The sequence below is a fragment of the Mobula hypostoma genome, chromosome 4, assembly GCF_963921235.1.
Source record: "Mobula hypostoma chromosome 4, sMobHyp1.1, whole genome shotgun sequence".
Taxonomy (NCBI): Eukaryota; Metazoa; Chordata; class Chondrichthyes; order Myliobatiformes; family Myliobatidae; genus Mobula; species Mobula hypostoma.
Window position 1 is genome coordinate 10,198,624 of NC_086100.1, and position 15,074 is coordinate 10,213,697.

Below are 15,074 nucleotides of genomic sequence, written 5' to 3' on the forward strand. Positions count from 1 at the left end.
ATTGCTTTGCGGAGCAGACTCGATGGGCCAAATCACCTAATTCTGCCCCTACGTCTTATGGTCATATGATGTTATGACAACCTGATTATTCGTCACAGCATTGCACGTAAAATCGGTATTTGCTTAACATTAAAGTTTTGCATGCCTGAATAACATCAGTACAATCCTGATCGTATCTGCAGTCCAAGTCAGGTTTTGAAACTACTGTCGAATACTTTGATAACGGACAGTGTTAATACGAAGAAAAACAAATATACGAACTACTGAAGTAACTCAACGGAAGTAACTCAAGGGGTCAAACAGTATGTAGTCTTGGTGAACGCGTCGCGTTGAAACATTGCCTGTGTATTTCCATCTACAGATCCTGCCTGACCCGCTGAGTTCATTCGGCTGTCTGTTTACATTAACTGCTGACTCCATCACTGCCAACTTTTGCGTTTCCACTGATTATATCCTCCCACATGTATTACCGAACATCTATTAAGGCCTCCGTTAGACTTGCGAGACCATGGATCTGCGCCTGAAAAGTCTTCACTCTCCAGGGCGCAGGCCTAGGCAAGGTTGTATGGAAGACCAGCAGTTGCCCAGTCTCCCCCCTCCACGACACCAATGTTGTCCAAGGGAAGGGCATTAGGACCCATACAGCTTGGCACCAGTGTCGTCGTTGAGCAATGTGTGGTTAAGTGCCTTGCTCAAGGACACAACACGTTGCCTCGGCTGGGGCTCGAACTCACGACCTTCAGGTCGCTAGTCCACTGCCTTAACCACTTGGCCACGTGCTCGAACATCTATTATAGAATTCGTAACACATAGTTTGCAGTATCACAGTGGAAAACCAAAGGCTGGTGCAGCGCGGACGATGGCAGTTTGGTTTCAATGGACACACTCCTTTAGGTGAATACTCAATTCCTAAACGAGGCGTAGCGATACCTCATCAAGCACGTCCTCAGTGAAGATGCACCGTCAGACGTGTTTTACTAGGATCTCTGAGCTGGAAGCCAGACGCAATTGCGCTGTTCAATACAACCGCACGATGAAGAAACGTAAGGCATACTATTCCCCTCAAAGCTGTATTTTTGTGCATGATTTTGCTTTAATCTCAGAATGGCAGTGGAAATACTGAATAACAACATTTATGTTTTTAAGACACAAAAAAACGTTAATTCAACCATTTCCGCTTGAGGTACCATGGTAAAATCAACAATCCACCACGCTGCCGAAGAACAATAAAGGACAATGTCAACGGTACACGAAATTATCGACTCAATTAGCTCTAAATTTGAAAGATTGACTCAATGATTGAAAACGGTTTCTCTTAGACGGCGTGATAAGGAAATGTCGGTCTACAAGAGGTAAGCTCACCTTTTGCACTCAGTACTTTTCGGTGTGAAGGTAAATGTATGGAAGTCATCAATCGGATCGTGTATTGCGAATATTCCGCCAAGAATGACATCACCATCCTTGGCTAAGAATGACGTCACCATCCTTGGCTAAATCCGGTAAACTGTCTTTAGATCGACGCTTGCAGAGTATTCCATGGGTTTCTGGCGCGGCGGCGAGGAACACGAAAATCAGAAACTGAGACATTGTTCTGTCACATGAACCTGTCACGGTCAGAACATCGTCTATTTATATGGTGTCTAATACAAAATGAAAGTCCCAAAGCGGTTTAAAATTGCAACCACTGTTGTAATGTGTTATGTTCCCATGATGATATGGTACCTTAGGGACATGTATTATTCTAGGTACATCTGATTACTGTCTGAGGAATTTTAGAGAAATATGATTTTATAAATACATTTATTCGATGCAGGTAAATCTGCACTCCCAGCAGGGTGCAAAGGATTTCGAGTGAATTAAGAAGAAACCCGGAGTGTAAAAAGGTTTCATGCTTCTTATAATTCGCACCTTAGAGGTAACTTAGTCATTAGACAAACAATCCGGTGATGAATAAATTGTCTAATTAAGTCTAAGTTAAAAACAACTGCAAAAACAACCATAGCTGGACATATCAATGCTCACGAATGCAGAAGACATCATGAAGCTCCGGATACACCACAGTCAATCACAGCAAAAACCTTTTCCATCACAGAGTACAATTACATGGAGTACTGCCACAAGAAAGCAGTATTTGTCATTGAAGAACACCATCATCGAAACCATGTCCCCTTCTCACTAATACCATCGGAGAGTAGCTATAGAAAAAATAGACCCTATGCCTCCAGCTTTAGGGACATGTATTACCCTGCACACATAAGGCTCCCGCACCGGGGTTGCTGCCTATTCTAAACTGACTTCACGACCTGCAGATCCATTTGCAAGTCCTTTTTACAACACAGATTCCCAGTGGTATTTTCTTTTGCACGTTAAACTTAAAACCTTTTTTTTTCAGTCTCTTCGCTCCCAAAAGACAAGGAACCAGGTTAAAACTATTCCAGATGCCAGTATCTCAGCGCTCAGGCATCCTGTCCATGCCATTCCACATTCGAAGTGTTTCTATGAGGTTCCCCCTCATTCTTCTAAACTCCAAAGAATACAGTCTAAGAGCGGACAAACGTTCCTCATATGTTAACCCTCTCATTCCCGGAATCATTCTAGTGAATCTTCTCTGTAACCTCTCCAAAGTCAGCACATCCTTACTTAAATAAGGAGACCAAAACTGCCCACATTGCTCCAAGTGAGGTCTCACCAGCGCCTTCTAGAGCCTCAACATCTCATCCCTGCTCCTAAACCCTATTCCTCTAGAAATGAATTCCAACATTGCATTCGCCTTCTTCACCACCGACACAACCTGGAGGTTAACCTTAAGGGTATCCTGTACGAGGACTCCCAAGTCCCGTTGCATCTCAGAAATTTGAATTCTCTCCCCATTTAAATAATAGTCTGCCCGTTTTACTTCTTCTGCCAAAGTGCAGAACCATACACTTTCAAACATTGTATTTCATTTGCCACTTCTTTACCCATTCATCCAATCTATCCAAGCCTCTCTGCAGACTCTCTGTTTCCTCAGCACTATCGGCCCTTTCACCTATCTTCGTATCATCAGCAAACTTAGCCACAAAGCCATCTACTCTATAATCAAAATCGTTGTTGTACAATGTAAAAAGAACACGGACCCCTGTGGAACACCACTGGTAACCGGCAGCCAACGAGAATAGGATCCCTTTATTCCCACTCTCTGTTTCCTGCCAATCAGCCAACGCTCCATCCACGTACGTAACTTACCCGTAATTCCATGGGCTGTAATCTTGTAAGTAGCCTCATGTGTGGCACCTTGTCAAAGGCCTTCTGAAAATTATCAGAAAAGTTGGAAGGATGGACGTTATGAAGATAATCTCTGCGGTCAGCTATCTCTGTCCTTTGCGTGGCTGGACCAATTGCTCTTTGTTCAGGTGGAAGAAAGTGTCTTGTTACCCAGGATTCACTTCCAATCCATTGTATTCCGTTTACATTTTGCAGCCAAATCTCAGTCAATAAAATTCGCATTTCACCAGGGTGAACAAGGCCCCTACCACTTTAGTAGACGCCTGTTTAATCACCTGGACAACTCTACTGATTTTCTCTGCCGGGTCGGTGCTGTAAAATGACTCCGAGTAGGAAATGCAGACTCCAAAATTTTCCACATGCTCCACAAATTCTTGCATTCTGAAATTACCGTATTCAGTGTAACTTTGAATTGTTCCTGTTCAAGTCCAGCCAAATATTCTCACTAGTTCAGCGAGGAGCTTGGACTGGTACTGGTCGCCGGGAATAGTTCTAAAAAAAGTGGGGTGTTGTCTCTTATCGCTGAGACAGGAGCAGGTGGTGCAGTGGCTGTAGAGAAGGAGATACATTGATGCATACCTGTCTGATGTTTTTAATTGAAAGTGACTGATGTACTTCTTGCGGTTCATGGTAATTTTGTAAAATCCTTGACAATAACTATGACATTTTATATAAACCATGAAGAATGTGAAAAATATAAAACCGGAACTCCTGAAATAATTGGCATTGTACCATAAAATACAGACTTCTCTTTCTGGTAGTAAAACTCTGATAAGACAAATAACGATAATTACATTCGTTTCTGGTCGCTGCATTACAGGCACGACATGAAAGCTTTGAATGAGGTTCGTAAGAGATTTATTAGCTTTCTTCCCGGATTATATGGTATATCTTATAAGGAGAGTTGTGATATCTTTGTGTTCCTTTCACCGGAGCGGATAGTCTGAGGAATGATCTGACAGAGGTTTATGAAAGGCATCAACTGAGTGGATTAGTGGTCTCTTTCTTCCATGTTTAAAATGTCTGAAGCACAGAACATGTATTTAAAGTGATTGTCTTATGCTTCATATAGATTTGCCAAGCAAAACATTTTACCCAGATGGTGGAGATGCCTGTATTAAGCTGGCAGGGTTTATTGTGTAATCAAATCGGACGGACCTGTTTAAGAGACCCTTAGTCACACAAATGTGTACACAACGAAGTACTGAGGGCAGTGCATATACAAAAGGGACCAGTTTAGTTATGAGCTTAATTAATTATTTTGGCAGAAAACAACTGGGCCAATGGCTCTGATCTTGAGTTTTTGTCATAAATTCCATTATGTGAGGTTTAACAAGGGCTATATTATTTTTTTACAGTTAATTACTGGGAATGCCTCATATCGTGTTCTGGTGGAAATAAGAGACGATCCGTTCGTCCAGGTTGACCACGGAAATTGCGTCCCAGTTCTCTACATGATAGGAAAAACAGGGCTGCAGGATGCGGAGAGTTAAAAGTTACGCATGGAGCAGCCACCCCCCCCCCCCGCCCACACACACACACACACACACACACACACACACACACACACACCTGATGAATTCAAAGGATAAGCGAAGAATGACAGCGTTTGACAGCAGCAGCTTTACAGGAGTTGCTCGTCCGTGTTGAACTCAATGTCGGACTGCCTTAGGAACCTAACCTCTGGAATTTTCCTCGGGGATTCTTCCTGAAGCCTTCCCCATGGAGTGGGTATATCCGCAAGACAGGGTAAGTCTGAGGTCAAGAGTTTTCCTTTTATTTAGATGAGCTGTAGGCCACTGCTAACGAGCGCCATCTACTGGAGGCGACTGATTTAAAACTCCTAAAAATTCGCCTTTGTCCTCTCTCCTGACAGTAGAAATGGTTCCGCCGGGCGTAGTAATTAATTCATACGTGAAGGCAAGGAGCTACACTTGGCAATTATGGGCTATTTAATACACACGCTATTGGGAGCACTTAAGAGTTAATGTGATCTTATCTGTACTACATCCCTGGTCTATAACACCTTAGGGAATCTCTGCTAGATATCAGCTCTATAGAATATTGTGTACGATGGATATCAACCGCCCTAAAATCTCAGTAATATTTTGTAACGATATTATGGTGCTTCTATCCTAAATTAAAGCGTGTGAGGATCATGTTTGTGTCCCTGCGAATAAGGATATGGTACCGCCAGAGTAGAAATGAAGTAAAATATTTGACACATTACCAGCGGAATCCCGAAGGATCCCATTGTCCTTGCGGTTACGATGGAATTTGTAGATATATCGCAACCAACAATGGCAGCGACGTTGGAGGAACCTTTACATTGAGGGAATTCAATTGATTCCTCTTCTCCACTGATCATAGCGAGCGCTGCTTTCGAGGCGATCTCGGGGGACGAGCAGTCATCGTGTATCTGATACCCGAGTGTGATTCCCGGGAGGAGATTTTCATTCTGGTTTATTTCGTCAATGGCAAAAATCATTGTCTGCACCAGCCGGAAGATTTCAAAATCAAAACTGTGGGATAAATATAAGATGAGATGATAAAAGTGCTTAGATTCCGAATTTAATCAGATGTCACGACAATGACTTAACATATATATATATATATTTTTTCTCTTGTTGTCTATAAAGGATGTTTGCAGTACTCACCTTGGCTCGGGAGGCACGCTGGTTCTTCATTATTTCACCAATCAAGATAACCAGACCGCCCCATTTCACAAAAGAAAACTAGTAGTCAATGCATGCCACACGAGAGTGCACGAGACGAACCATAACCTTAGTAATACATAGCGCTTGGATAACTGGAACAACGCAACGAACAAATGATGCTGGAGAAGCTTAACAGGTCGGGAAATATCTACAGAGGGAAATGGATGGTCACGCTTTGGGCCGAGCCCTTTCATCCGGACTGGGAAGGATGCGTGCAATGTTTCATATAGTCGAAGAAGCGAAGCCCGACTGGAACCGAGTAGCCTTTCCAGACGTGGGGAATGGTTTCCGCCCGAAATATCGACCATTTTATTCTCCTCCATAGAGGTTGTTCTCACGCTGAGTTCCTCCAGAATTCAGTTTGTGCTGCTCAAGATCTTCTGCAGACTGTCATAATTCTGCCTCAGGGAATGCGATTTCCGTGGTCGTTTTGTCAGTTTATTGACAGAGACTGATCGGAAACTTCCTTCAGAGATTTTAAATTCCGGTGGCATTGACTGGAATACATATGGTTCCAACGTGTAGTGACTTAAAGTGTGGGTGGAGTGGAGTGGACGCATAATAATTCATAATATAAATGTATATCGCCACCTTCCGCAATTTCTGTTGATATTTCTAAAAATAGATCTGCGTGATTTTACTTTAATAAAAATGCAGGTAGACTATTGAACAGATCATTGAACAGTTCATTAGAGGACAAAGATCATCGGTCAACGATGTTTTGACGAACCATTGATATTGGTAACACACACAAACTGTTGGAGGAACTCAGCAGTGCAGGCAGGTCCGGATGAAGTGTCTCGGCTTGAAATGTCGATAGATTACACTTTCCCATTGATGCTGCCTGGTTTGCTGAGTTCCTCCAGCATTTTGGGTGTGTTCCTTGGATTTCCGGGAACAAAATTTTTGTCTGAATTATACATGCAGAAATTAAATTAATTCTTCATGCTTATACAATGTCCCTATCCCTACCACTGTCATTATTTACACAATAAAATTTTAAAGGTTTTTATTTGCTTTGCCTCCTACACCTCTAGCAGCGCGTTTCAGAGACGCACCAATCTCGGATTAAAAAATTAACCGGTCATCTCCTTTCAATTTAGCTCCTCTCACCTATGTCCTCGAGTATTACACATTTGAATCCTTGGACAATTATGCTGGTTGTCTATTCTACGTATGACTCTCATAATTTTACAAACTTCTCTTAGGCCTCTCCTCAAAATCCGCTTCTCTACAGAAAACGAGCCAAGTTTGTGCAACCTATTCTTATAACACATACCCTCTAATCTAGGCATTATCTTGGTAAACCTTTTTAGCACCATACCCAAAGCCTCCTTATCTTTCCGATAACCGGACGACCCGAAATGAAAGAAATTCTACAGATATGGACGAACTAGAGCGTTAATGACAACATAAAAATCAGGCAAATGTTTCTGTATTCCTTAAATAGTGTCACGCCCTTCAAGTAGCTAACTGTTCAACTTAATAACATCGTAGATAAGCCCATTTCAATGACTCTCAATGCTCGTAGCTGCTGAAATTTCCTTTCTTTCGCGAAGTTGCAGTTACATTGTACACAAGCAATCACAAAGTTTGAAAGACTTTCGGGAAGTTACTCGGATAGTGCAGACGGTGCTAATGCGGCGTATATGATTAACGTAGACAGGCAGGACGGTCGGCATAGTCAAGGTGGGTTGAAAGGAGCAGCTTCGAGCTCGTCTGATTTATGATACTGTGACTGCCAAAATTGACTACAGTGGTATGGGACAGAAGTTGGACGGAGCTGCTGGCAGAAATGACAGTAAAGAAGCTCCTGGGAAAATAAGGAAGGGGCAGGACAGTTGTATTCCAAAAACGAAAAATATTATTCAAATGGTAATTTTTTTTAACCATGGCAGTCAAGGAAGTCAAAGATAATGTAAAAACAAAAAAGGGGCCACGCAGCAAATCAAATATTAGCGGCAAGACAGACGATAGGGATTGGGAAGCTTTAAAAGACCTACAAAGAGCAACTAAAAGAATCATTAAACAGGAAAAATGAAATATGAAAGCAAAGTAGCAAAAAGTATGAAAGTGGATAGTCAAAGGTTTTTCAAGCATGTAAAAAAAATAAATGAGATATGCGAGTGGATATAGGACTGCAAGAAAATGTGGCTGGAGAAATAGAGTAATAACAACGGAGGCAAGGTTATGGCAGGTGAAATAAATACTTTGAATGACTATTCACTGTGTAAGACATGAGAAGTGTGCCCGGTCTCGTACCGTGTGAAGAAATCGAAATGAGTGCAGTTAATATTACAAGGCAGAGGTGCTAGAAAAGTTGTAACACCTAAGGGCACATTCGTCAGGCAGACCAGATGAACTGTAACTGAGTGCTCTGAAAGAGATTGTGGAGGCAGAAATGATTGTAGAAAAGATCTTCCAAAACAATAAGACTCTGTAATGGTGCCGTAGGAGTAAGAAAGTTTGCAAATATTACTCCACTCTTTAAGAAAGGAGGAAGGGAGCAGAAAGAAATTATAGAGCAGTTAGCGGGTCCTTTGTGCTTGGGAAGATGTTGGAGTCAATTGTTAAGGACGAGGTCATGGAGTACTTGCAGATACAGGACAAGATAGCACAAAGTCAGCATGGTTTCCTTAAGGGAAAATCTTGTCTGACGAGCCAGTGTCGAATTCTTTGAAAAGATTACAGGTATGATAGATAAACAGGATGCAGTGGCTGTTATATATTTGGTCTTTCAGAAGCTCTTTGACAAGGTGCCAAACATGAGACAGCTTACCAAGTTGAAGCCCAATTTATTACAGGAACGTAACGAAGATGATTAGAACATTGGCTGATTAGTAGGATGCAGAAAGTGGGAATATAAGGATCCTGTCTGGTTGTCTGCCGGTGACTTGTACTGTTCCACAGGGGACTGTGTCGGGACTGCTTCTTTATATTCTGTATATATTATGATTTAGGTGATAAAACAGATGTCTTTGTTTTCAGGTTTGTAGATGATACGACATTGGGTGGAGCTGCAGGCTGGGTTGAAGAAACAGGTAGGATGCAGAAGGACAAATAAATTAGGAGAAAGGGCAAGAACGTGGTAAATGAAATACAATGTGGGAAATGCATAGTCATGCACGTTGGTTTAGAAATAAATCAATAAACTATTTTCTAAACGGGGCGAAGTCCAAAATACTGACAAGGTATTGGGATATGCAGTATTGGGTGTCCTTCTGCAGAACAACCTAATTAACAGATTGAGTCGGTGGTGAGGAAGGCAAATGCAATGTTCGTATTATTTCAAGAGGTCTAAAATACAAGAGAAGGGATGTGATGCCGAGGCTGTATAAGACCCGGACGAGGCCTCACCTTGAACGTTTTGAACAGCTTTGGACTCTTCAACTGAGCAAAGGTATGGTGGCAATGGAAAGCTTTCAGAGGCGGTTCCCAAGGATGATTCCGGAAATGAAAGGATTATTATACGAAGAACTTTCGATAGATCTGTGTCTGCACTCGCTGGGATTTAGAAGGATTAGGTGGGATCCCATCCAAACCTTTGGAATGTTGAAAGTTCGAGACAGAGTAGATATGGAAAGGATACTTCCTAGGGCGGTGGGGTGGGTCCAGAACAAGTTGGTGCAGCTTCAGGATAGAGGGAGCTCTATTTCAAACAGACATGTGGAGAAATTTCGTTAGACAGAGCGTGGTGAATTTGTGGAATTTCTACAGGCATCTGTGGAAGCGAGGTCCAGGGTGTATTTAAGGCAGAGGTTGATAGGTTCTTGATTGCACACGGCATCAAATGTTATGGGATGAAGGCCGGGAATGTGATTGAGAAAGGGGAAACAGGATCAGCCATGATTGCTTGGCGGAGCAGACTCGATGGGCCAAATGTCATTGTTATATGGTCTTATGACAACCTGATTTTACGTCACAGCATTGCGCATAAAATCGGTATTTCATTTACATTAAAATTTTGCCTTCCTGAATAAAACCAGTACAGTTGTGATCGTATGTTAGAATCGAAGTCAGGCTCTTATACGGCTGTCTAATGCCTTGATGACTGACAGTGTTAATACGAAGAAAAACAAATATATGATGTATTGGAGAAACTCAACGGGTCAGACAGTATGTAGTCTTGGTGAACACGTCGCGTCGAAACATCGCCTGTGTATTTTTATCCACAGATCCTGCCTGACCCGCTGAGTTTTTTTCAGCTGACTGTTCACATTAACTGCTCACTCCATCACTGCCGGCTTTTGCGTCTGCACTGATTATATCTCCCACATGGATTACCGAACATCTATCATAGAATTCGCAACATATAGTTTGCAGCATCATAGGGGAAAACCATGAACTGGTGCAGAGCGGACCATTGGAGTTCGGTTTTAATGGGCACACACTTTTGGGTGAATACTCAATTCCTAAACGAGGTGTAGCGATACCTCATCAAGCACATTTCTCAGTGAAGATGCACTATCAGACGTGTTTACTCTGATTTCTGTGCTGGAAACCAGATGCAATTCTGCTGTTCACTGCAACCATACGACGAAGAAAAGGAAGGCATACTTCAAAACTGTTTTTTTTTTCTTTGTGCATGACTTTGCATTAATCTTATAGTGGCAATGAAAATACTGAATAGAAACACTTATGCTTGTAAGACACAAGAGGACGTTAATTCAACTACTTCCAGTTGAAGTACCAGGGTAAGTTAATATTCCACCACGCTGCCGAATAGCAATAAAGGACAATATCAGCGGTATATGAAATTATAGGCTTATAATTGGCCCTCAATTTAAAGATCGATTCAATAGGTGACAACGGTTTCTCTTAGACGGTGCGATGTCGAAATGTCGGTCTACAAGAGTTAAGCTCACCTTTTGCACCCAGTACTCTTCGGTGTAAAGGTAAATGTAGGGAAGTCATGGATCGGATCCAAATGTATTGCGAATATCCCGCCAAGAATGATATCGCCATCCTTGGCGAAGTCCGGTAAACTGTCTTTCTGTCGACGCTTGCAGAGGATTCCATGCGTTTCTGGCGCAGCGGCGAGGAGCACGAAAAGCAGAAACTGAGACATTGTCCTGTTACAGGGACCTGTCACGGTCAGATCGTCGTATATTTATATTGTCTATAATTATAAATGATGTCTCACAGAGGTTTAAAAGTGCAGCCACAGTGTATTACGTTCCCCATGATGATATGGTACATTAGGGACACTTGTATTATTTTAGGTATATCTGACTAATGCCTGTGGAACTTTAGCGAAATATGAAATAACATTTATTCGATGCAGGTAAATCTCCACTCCCAGCAGGGTGTAAAGACTTTCCAATGAATTAAGAAACCCAGAGTGTATAAAGGTTTCATGCTTCTTGTAATTCGTACCTTAGATGTAATTTAGTCATTAGACAAACAATCCAGCCGTGAATTAATGTAATTAATTCTAAGTTACAAACAACTGCAAAAAACAACTATATCTGCAGACATCAATGGTCAGGAATGCAAAAGACCTCAGAAAGCTCTAGATTCATCACAGTCAACCACAGCGAAAACCCTCTCCACCACTGAGCACCTTGACATTGAGTACTGCCACAAGAAAGCAGCATCCGGCATTAAAGAACCCCACCAGCGAGACCATGTCCCCTTCTCGCTAATTCCATCGGTCAGAAGTTATAGAAACATTAGGCCCCATGCCTTCAGCTTCAGGAACATGTATTATCTTGCAAACATAAGGCTCTTGTATCGGCTTTGCTCACAATTCTGAGCTGATTCCACGACCTACAGATCCACTTGCAAGTCCTTTTCACATCACAGGTTCTCACTAGCATTTTCTTTTGCACGTTCAAGTTAAAATCTGTTTCTTTCAGTCTCTTCGCTCCCAAAAGGCAAAGGAATCGAGGCAACATCCAATCCAGATGCTAGCATTGGCATCTATGACTTCACACACAATTCAGTCATCCCGGCACATTCATGGAAGACACTCATTTGGAAAATATTAAACCATAATGACAGGTTGAGGAACTGGATCAGTAGTTCGATATCGAGAAAGAATAATGCCTGAGAGGCAGCAACAATTCTACCACGATTATTCTCAACACTGGTGCCGCACAAGTCTACACATTCGACACGCGACTCTACTAGGAAATTCTAATACGTTATATCTACTGACACCCATTTAATAACCTTGTGGGTTACATCGTGTAAATTTCTGATACATTTGTTGATCCATTTGTCTTTCATAAAGACAAGTATGCCTTTATTTTGAGACATAAGGCGTTTCAATTTCCACAGCTGTCTGTTGGCCTTCGGTTGCTGTGATCTTTGTAACTGCCTATATATATATTACGTATCAGAAGCTATAACTAAATAACATTGCAAATTTTATTTAAAACAAATGAAAATATGTCCAAATAATTTACCGTTGTCATTCGTCTATATCATGTTTAATATTCTATGATTGCATATTTTCCTGCACTATCCTCGTATTCCTTATTTTCCTGAACATCTAGAACTTGATTAACCTGTTAGTGAGGAAATGTTTTCCTCATCTCATTTCTGAGTGATTGTTAGAGAGGTAAAAAGCAATGCTTCTAGCCAGAGAGTAGTGAATCTGTAGAGTGCTCTGCCACAGACTGTAGTAATGGACAAGTCCCTTAGTATATTTAAAGCGGAAGTTGATCGTTTCCTGATTGGTCATAGCATCAAAAGAAGTGTCAGCACCTCTGGCTGAACTGTATTTTTGTGTGTTTCCCCCTAGCCGTCAGTCTGTGGTTCGTGTTGCCATGTGCTCTTGTTTGTTTTTATGCCCCATGCGATCCTATCCCTGCTCCTGCTCTACTCCGGCCCCTGTATGACTGTGTACTCTGTCTCTCACCTGTTTCTCATTATTACCTATTTTGCTGCCATTTTTGTCTCATTGTTCTCCACCTATCATCTGCCTCTCGTTTATTGCTCAGTGTATTTTAGTCCTGCGTTTTCACCTGTTTGTTGTCAGATTGTGCCAGTGAGTTTTCCTGAGCCTTTCCAGCATTCGTATCTGAACTTTGTCCGTCTGAATATCGACTCTGCCTGTTTCCCGATTCTGGGTTTTGGATTTCGCTGGAATTTTTGATCTCTGGCTGAAATTTCACACCGACTTTATTGACCCCCTCTGGATTTGCTACTCAGTAAATATCATTGTACACACAGAACGTGGTCTGCGACTGGGTTCCTGCTTCAGCGTCCTGACGGTTTAAACTGGCCGGAGTAGACGCAGCAGACCCCGGTCGTCTAAGAGCTGTCTTGAAACAACAGGAAGAGATGCTGCGGAGACACCAGAACCAGCTGGACTCCGTGTCGAGGGGTGTGGAGTCGCTTTCTGCCAATGTAGCCGATCTTGTGGCCCAGACTCAGTAATCGTTCCTGTTTTACTCCGGCCCCGGTATTACTGAGTACTCTGTCTCTCACCTGTTTCTACTTATTACCTGTTTTGCTGCCACTTATGTCTCATTACTCTCCAACTATCATCTGCCTCTCGTTTATTGCTCAGTGTATTTTAGTCCCGTGTTTTCACCTTTTTGTTGCCAGATTGTGCCAGTGAGTTTTCCCGAACCTTTCCAGCATTCGTATCTGAAATCTGTCCGTCTTAATATCGACTCTGCCTGTTTCCCGATTCTGCTTTTTGGATTTCGCTGGAAATTTTGATCTCCGCCTGAACTTTGACGCGGACTTTGTTTCTGTCCCCCATCTGCACCCCGCACCCCCCCCCCCCCCCACTCGCCGGATTTGGTACTCAGTAAATATCATAGTCCGCACAGTACGTGGTCTGTGATTGGGTTCCTGCTTCAGCGTATTGACAAGAAGGCAAGTGTAAGTGTTTAAACGGTATCCCCGATCAACATTGATGGAAGGTCAGAGCAGACTCGGTGGGCTGAATCGCCCAATACAACTCCAATGCTTTATGCTCTTATCGACTTATGGATGTCTTTTACATTCGGTGAGACGATACATAGGTCTGTGTCCGCTTTGTGGAACACCTTGACTTCATGCACAAAAAGCATGATTGTCCAGTGGTCAACTATTTAAAATCCAATCCACGTTCTCCTTATGATATTTCGGTCCAGTTGCTCCAAAGGTGTCATGATTGGATCAGCCTCAAACCGGAGGAGAAACACTTCGTATTGCTTCTGGGTTGCTTCCATGAGCATCGATTTCTCCAACCTCCATTCCCCTTTCCCAACATCCAAATCCCCTTTCCCATCTAGTATCTACACACCCCCCGCCCCACTTCTACTCTTGGACTACTTATCTATGATATTCCTTGGTGCTTCTCCTCTGTCTTTTTCTCCCATTGTCGTCTCGCCACTCTTACCAAATATTTGCTATCCAGCCCTTTACTCTTTCCACCTGTCACCTCCCTATCCAGCTGGCCTACATATAAACTTCTAGATTGCACGCCTTCCCCTCACCCATCTGCTTATTCTGGCTTCTTTACACTTTCTTTCCAGTCTTGATGAAAGGTCCCGGCCGAAAAGTCGACTCTTTACAATTTCTCTAGATGCCGCCTGACCTATAGAGTTCCGAAGCATTTTGTGAATGTAACTCTAATAATCAAATCTTCCATTTTCTTTGAAACTGGTGTCTTTCCTAGGGATAGGTATGACGATGACTATGATTATGACTATTCACTTTTTAACGCAAAAACGAGGAAATCTGCAGATGCTGGAAACACACACAAAAATGTTGGTGAACGCAGCAGGCCAGGCAACGTCTATAGGAAGAGGTACAGTCGACGTTTCGGGCAGAGACCCTTCGTCAGGACTAACTGAAAGAAGAAATAGTAAGAGATTTGAGAGTGGGAGAGGAAGGGTGAGATCTGAATTGATAGGAGAAGACAGGAGGGGGAGGGGTGGAGCTAAGAGCTGGAAAGTTGATTGGCAAAAGGGATACCAGGCTGGAGAAGGGAGAGGATCATGTGACGAAAGGCCCAGGAAGGAAGAAAGGCGGAGGGTGTGAGGAAAGTTAGAGGATGAGCAAGGAGTTGTAGTGAGAGAGATAGAGGGAGAAAAAAGAGAGAAAAAAGGGGAAAGAAAAATAAATAAATAAATAAGGGATGGGATACGA